The sequence below is a fragment of the Beta vulgaris genome, chromosome 1 (assembly GCF_026745355.1).
Source record: "Beta vulgaris subsp. vulgaris cultivar EL10 chromosome 1, EL10.2, whole genome shotgun sequence".
NCBI classification, from domain to species: domain Eukaryota; kingdom Viridiplantae; phylum Streptophyta; class Magnoliopsida; order Caryophyllales; family Amaranthaceae; genus Beta; species Beta vulgaris.
Window position 1 is genome coordinate 2,602,769 of NC_079202.1, and position 6,619 is coordinate 2,609,387.

Consider the following 6,619-nt stretch of genomic DNA (forward strand, 5'->3'; position numbering starts at 1 on the left):
GTCCCAACTGCAGTGGAAAATTTCGAACTTGTTAATGTTAATTTTCCAGCAATTTTTTTTTCTAAAAAAAATTAATTTTTTCCAAAAGATCTTTTATTTGTGAAAAAAAAAATTCAGGAAAATGTAAAGGAATAGGACATTCCCAACCCCAAAGCATTATTACTATGGATTCATAATGTCCAAGACTAGGTCATGGACTAAAGACAATTCTGGCATAAGATTTCTAGCATGCCCTGATTATGATCCTGAAGCCAACACCAAGGGATGCAAGTTTTACAGATGGGTTGATGTTGAAGACTCTACAGAGTGGTAGAGGGATGTAATTTTAAATTTGATGGAGGAGAACACATAACTGAAGAATGAGGTGAGGAATTTAAGAAAAATTAATGGTGACAGACTTCAAATTGCAAGAAAGATGGCTGCAGAGAAGGTGATGTTCAAAATGGAACATCATGGAGGGTCCAAAAATTATCTTAGATGGTTTTTTCTAACACTCTTCACTTTAATTGTTGTTGCTTATGTTCTTAATTATTTAGTTATGACATGGAATGTGTTGTAATGAATTAAACTATATAACGAAATTTAAAAACATAATTGCAATGAACTTACTTAGTTTAAGTTGTTTTGCCTTTTTTTAGCCCCGGCTATATCTTGTGGTGTTTGGCTGGTAATTGTTTGTGGATTATTAGACCCAACATCAGGTTGTGAGCAATTATAGTCTTGATTGAAGGAGTAAACAGTCTGATCTCTTTCAAAATCTGAGTAAACAGCTGCTGACCTTAGTTGTCTAAATGCAGGTTTTGACCTTGCACTCACTTCAGTGTGAGGAACAAACTGCAACTTTAAACACACTAGGGGAAAAAAAAAGGAAGGGCTGCGCTTTTGATAAAAGCGCAGCCCTACTAGTGAAGGGCTGCGCTTTTGTACAAAAGCACAGCCCTACATAATAGAAGGGCTGCGCTTTTAGGAAAAGCGCAGCCCTTCACTTAGTAAGGTTGCGCTTTTAGGAAAAGCGCAGCCCTTCTGAAATAAGAAGGGATGCACTTTTCCTAAAAACGCAGCCCTACTAAGTGAAGGGCTGCGCTTTTATAAAAAAACTCCCTCATTCTCTCTCCTCTCTCACATCCCTCATTCATTTTCCTCCTTCTCTCTCCTCTCTCACGACCCTCCTCCCTTTCCTCCTTCTCTCTCATCCTCTCTTCTCTCTCAAAAACTCCCAGAAAATGTGACAAATGCGACAAAAAGCCTGAAATGATTTGCACGAATCATGCCGACGGAGTCCGATTGCCTATTGTGATACTTTTTCGGAAGCGGAACGGGCCAACGGTTTCCGAGTTCGTTTAAGGCTCCAAATAGGCATTATAAGTATTTCCGAATTTTTTTTCCTTAATTATGTATTAGGGTTTTGTTTTATGTATTTAAACATTATTAGGTTAATGTTTGGAGGTAGTTCTTGTATTTTCAGATCTATAATTTCTTAATCTTTGTTTTGATTAAGTTCTTGTATACTTCTCTTTGTTTTGATTAATGTTCTTGTATACTTCTCTTTGTTTGATTTAATGTTCTTGTATACTTCTCTTTGTTTTGATTAATGTTCTTGTATTTTCATCTTCGTTTTGATTAATGTTCTTGTATTTTCAAATCTATAATTTCTTCTCTTCTGTATATTAGTTTTTGTTCCTTTTTTTCATTTTCATTTCGTTCTTTGTTTTTGTTTGGGTTTATTTTCGTTTCGTTTCTCTTTTGTATAATTTCAGAAAATGTGAGATTATGAGTAAAAAATGTCAAAAAACTTTTTTTTTTTTTGGTAGGAAGGGCTGCGCTTTTTAGGTAAAAGCGTAGCCCTCTGCGCTTTTACCTAAAAAGCGCAGCCCTTCTAGCTATGAAGGGCTACGCTTTTACCTAAAAAGTGCAGCCCTTCACAGTGAAGGGCTGCGCTTTCTAGCGCAGCCCTACTTAAAATGTGAAGGGCTGCTATTGAAAGGGCTGCTGTCAAAAAGCACAACCCTACAGGCCTTTTTCAGCGCAACCCTTCTTCATTTTTCCACTAGTGACATAAATTAGTTATCTAATAACAGGACATGAAGTTTGTTTGCTTAATACATGATAAAACTATATTCACTTACAGTTGCTATTCTCTTATGCCCATTAGGGTAAGCATATACACCTACCCCCCTATTATGCATTGGTGTGGTTGCTTGTTCAGTTGTGGTTGTTGCATTGGAAGTTGAAGGACCATGGTTCTCAGACCTCACATTTTTACACCCTCTCTTGTTGTGTCCTTGGATGCCACAAGAACTACAAGTCATTACAGTCCAAACCTTCTTCAACTTACCTGATTTAATTACTTCTCCAACTTGAAGTCTCCTTTTAATTTTTAGTTTATGACGCACCTTTAATTTTTCACTTTGGGTAGAAGCACTTAGGAGTCAGATTGTGATCACTCTTGAGGACCATTAAGTGGCCCCAACAAAAACTCATAGGCTTTCATGTAGATTTCTTTTCTGAAAAAATGACTAACATATTGTTCCGGTTCATCAACTTTGTACTATATGGCCACACTGCATGCTTGCAATGTATCAACTTTGTTCCATATGGCCATCATTGCAGCTACAAGTTCTCTCTGACAAATTAACATACTTAGTTTGAGTGGCTCCTTCTCTTACTCCATAACAGAAGCCACCATCCCAAAAAGCATTCCACCCTCTAGCCCAAGTGCTTCTCTAGTAGCTGTTGAATTCTAGGGCATAAAAACAGTTCTTTCTTCCCAATTTCATCTCTTTTTTTTATGCAATCTTTCCATCAAACCCTCTCTAATGTCTTCACGCGTTGTAATGATTGGCTTATGTGTGTTGTTGATGATGTAAGCATTCACAATCACAACATGACATGGTACTATAGAAAGCTCTACACCAATTCCTATAGTTTCTGTTTAGTAGATCTTCTGTTGCAGCAGTAGAAATTTGCCTCATCACTTCCATTTGAGCATTAAAGTCATTCTCAGTTGTGGATTTGACAATAATTCAAAATTGCTTCTTGTACTCCATGCCACCACCAAAAACAATTCAGAAGTTTGTGTACACAAGTCTGGCATAAACTCTTGTTTCAACTTCTGGAAATACTTCTCTCACAACAGTTAATAACCCCTTTTGTTGATCTGACATGAATGTGTACCCTGCACCTGAATTGCTCCTTAAATCTATTACCAACAAATTCAAAAATCAACTCCAATTGTCAGTGCTTTCCACCTCCACCACTGCCCATGCTATGGGGAAAAATTGATTGTTCCCATCCCTGCCAACTGTAACTAGTAGCTGCCCCCCAAATGGATCTTTAAGAAAACAACCATCAAGTAAAATAAAGGGCCTACGACCTCCCATAAACCCTCTTCTCAATGCTTCAAAATAGAAGTAACCCCTCTCAAACACATTCACATTCATTTGAAGCTTGACGGTATTATTTCTATTACTCTTAAGGATCTCAGCTGCATACCTTGGGAGTAGTGAATATTGCTCCTTGTATTCACCAACTATTAAAGCTTGTCCCTTCATCCTTGCTCCGTGCCATGAATTTGCTAATCTTCATACCCCACTCAAGCCAAATTGTCTGAATTATATATCTTGCAAGTTAATGTAAGGTTTCACCTTAAACTTAGTATGATAGTTTACAACTATCCAACTTGCTCTCATCTTCTTCAGTTTTTGGAGTTCTCCCACAAGTGTGTTCAGGAGTATGTGTTTTCACCATGAAATTCCTCTTCCCTCTTTCCCAAGATGCCCAAATTTTCCAAGGACAACCTTTGTTCTTACTACTGCAGTGCACACCAACCCTCCGACTGTCATTTTTATTTATAGGAATGTCCCTCCCAACTGAAATGGAGTAGTTAATAAGGGCTTTTCTAAAATTCTTAGCATTCTCAAATGACTATCCAACATAAAACTTGGACTTGCTATAGTCTCCTTCTTCCAATAGCCTGTTCTTTGATTTCTTAGTTGGTTCTGGTGGCACTAGATACTCACAATTATCCTCATCTGATTCAGTGGGGCTTTTTAAATCACTCCCATCTTCATCAAACGCATTTTAAATATTAATGCTTTTGCCCTTGGTCTGAGTTACCCTATTCCACATCATCAACTCATCATTATATGATAACTGCTTCTTTTTTTCCTCCCTCACCCTATCCCTAGCATTCACTACCTCAACATCATCTTCATCAGTACCTTCTATGTCATATTCTATTTCTGGTTGGTTTTCATTTGTTGAAGGAATATGGTTCTCTACTAAAGTCAATAGGTCAAGAAAGGAATTAGTTTGGCTATTCAGGTCAAATTGAGTTTGGGTCTAGTTGCCTACATGAATGGGGTCTTCTACCTCATAGTCGTGAGATATAAATCACTTTGTAGATCATGAGTAATGATAGGAAAGGGTCAAATGTACTTTTATCATAACCAAGAAACCTAATACTATTGTTGAAGTCCTTCCCAGGGTCTGTATAATGGAGTACAATTTAATGGAACCCCTGCATCAATGTGTTGTTTTTCTCTCTTCCAAATTTCTCCAACGCATTTAGGTGAAAACCTAAAATGAATAATTGATGCCTTGACTGAGCCCATGGAATTGAAGTTCTCTATCACTGTTCTTGTCTTGGAAAGATTGGACCATTAGCTACTTTTGTTCTTCACTGATTATTGCTTGAGTGTGTCATTAGATTGCCCTGGTGGAGTGGATCCTACAATTGTTGCATTTTGATCTCCAATGTGATGCCATTGAACTTTAGAAAATAATGTAATAATTTCAAATTTGAGTGTATATGTTTTTTAAGTCATTTAGTAGCTTTTTCCTCCTTTAATGGGACACACATGGAGAAAGAGAGTGTGTGTGAGAGAGAAAAGAGTTTTCATTTTGAGGGAAGAAATATTGTTTTGTAAATAGGATTATATATATAGCATTGCACTAGAAGTGAAAAAGGTAGATTAAAAATTTGAATTACTTTTTGAAATTTGGGAGGAAAACTAAACATAAGTTGTAAACATCCACATATTTCCGCCAACTCCTAATTTTTGGGAAATTAGATTTTAGTCCTTTGAACCCCTTTTCTCTCTCCTTTCTTACTCCTACTTTGTCCTTTTTACTCATCCTATACCCCACCAAACCGCTCCTCTTTGGTATTTGTAGGAACGATAACAAAAAGAATCTTTAGGAAATAAAAGGAGTTAAATACTGACTAAAAGTAGAAAGCGAAATCCTATCGAGTGCAAAAATATTAGAATTAAAGGGTGAAAAAAAAGACATTGCGTTAATATATGGAACTGATAAAGAATGAAAAAAGACATTTGAGTCAAAATATGGTATCTATTACTCCCTCCGTTTGTTTTTAATCTACACACTTTTCTTTTTAGTCCGTTTCTTTTTTAATCTACACACTGTTGCTTTTTCTATTTTTAGTGTCATATCACATCTACTTTCTCCTATTTTTTCCACCCAATTCGCTTTTTAATATTTAACCCACTCTTTTGTTTATCTCCCTCACTTTTTCAATTTCTCTCTCCACCTTTTTAGTTTCTCTCCCATACTTTTGTGCATCCTCCTTGGTTCTCCCTCAAAATGAAGTGTAAATTAAAAAGAAACGGATGAAATACTATTTAATAGGGGAAATACAGTTTTCATTAGAGGATTGTTAAACATCGCCTTGAAATTACTTAAAATCGCCATGATATTATTTTATTAGACTGTTTTACCCTCTCCTTTTTTTCACACCCACCACCACCCACCCCACCACCACCTCCCACCACCCGCCACCTGCATCAACACCAACCTACTGATAAATACCGAAAAAAAATTGACCATGGGGAACGTCTCGCCTGGACGATCGCCCAATGGCCCAAACGTCGGGCCTGAACGTTCGGGCCATGGGGCGAACGTCCAGCCTGGACGTTCCACCCATGGCTCGAACGTTCCGACCCGACGTTCGGGCCATGGGGAGATCGTCCAGGCGAGACGTTCCCCATGGTCTCCAAAAAAAATTTGGTTGCTTTATCTCTATTTGATGCACGTATATTGAAGAAGCAATGGAGGCGTCGCTGGTGGTAGAAATTTGCAGTCGCTGGTGGTAGAAATTTGCAGTCGGTGGGGGCGAGATCTGGGTAAACCGCAGGTGGTGGTGATTGCGGGGTGAGGGGTTCTGCAATTGGAGGTTGTCAAAGCTTAGTAATTTCAAGACCCGACACACTCCGAGAGCGTGACAGACGGTCGGGTCGCCATGCACCGACAGCCACACCTCTGTCCATTTTCAGGGTGGAGTTTTTGATCTGTGATTTTTTGGTGGGGAAAATGAAAATTTTCAGATGGGGCCTGCTCGTGGGGATCGCAGGAGGTGAAGGGGCTGCTTGTGGGGGTGGGGTGGTGCTAGTGGGGGTGGGGGAGAGGGTGAAGGTGGGGCTGATGTGGGTGGTTGTGGCAACTACTGGTGGTGCTGGTGGCAGACTGGTAGGAGGTGGATGGTGATTTAGGGAGATGAAAAGGTTATAAATGACATTTCAATTTTTTTTGGGCAATTTCAAGTAATTATAGGGAGATAAATAGAAGTTCAGTTTTCATTACTAAGGATATTTAAAAAGTG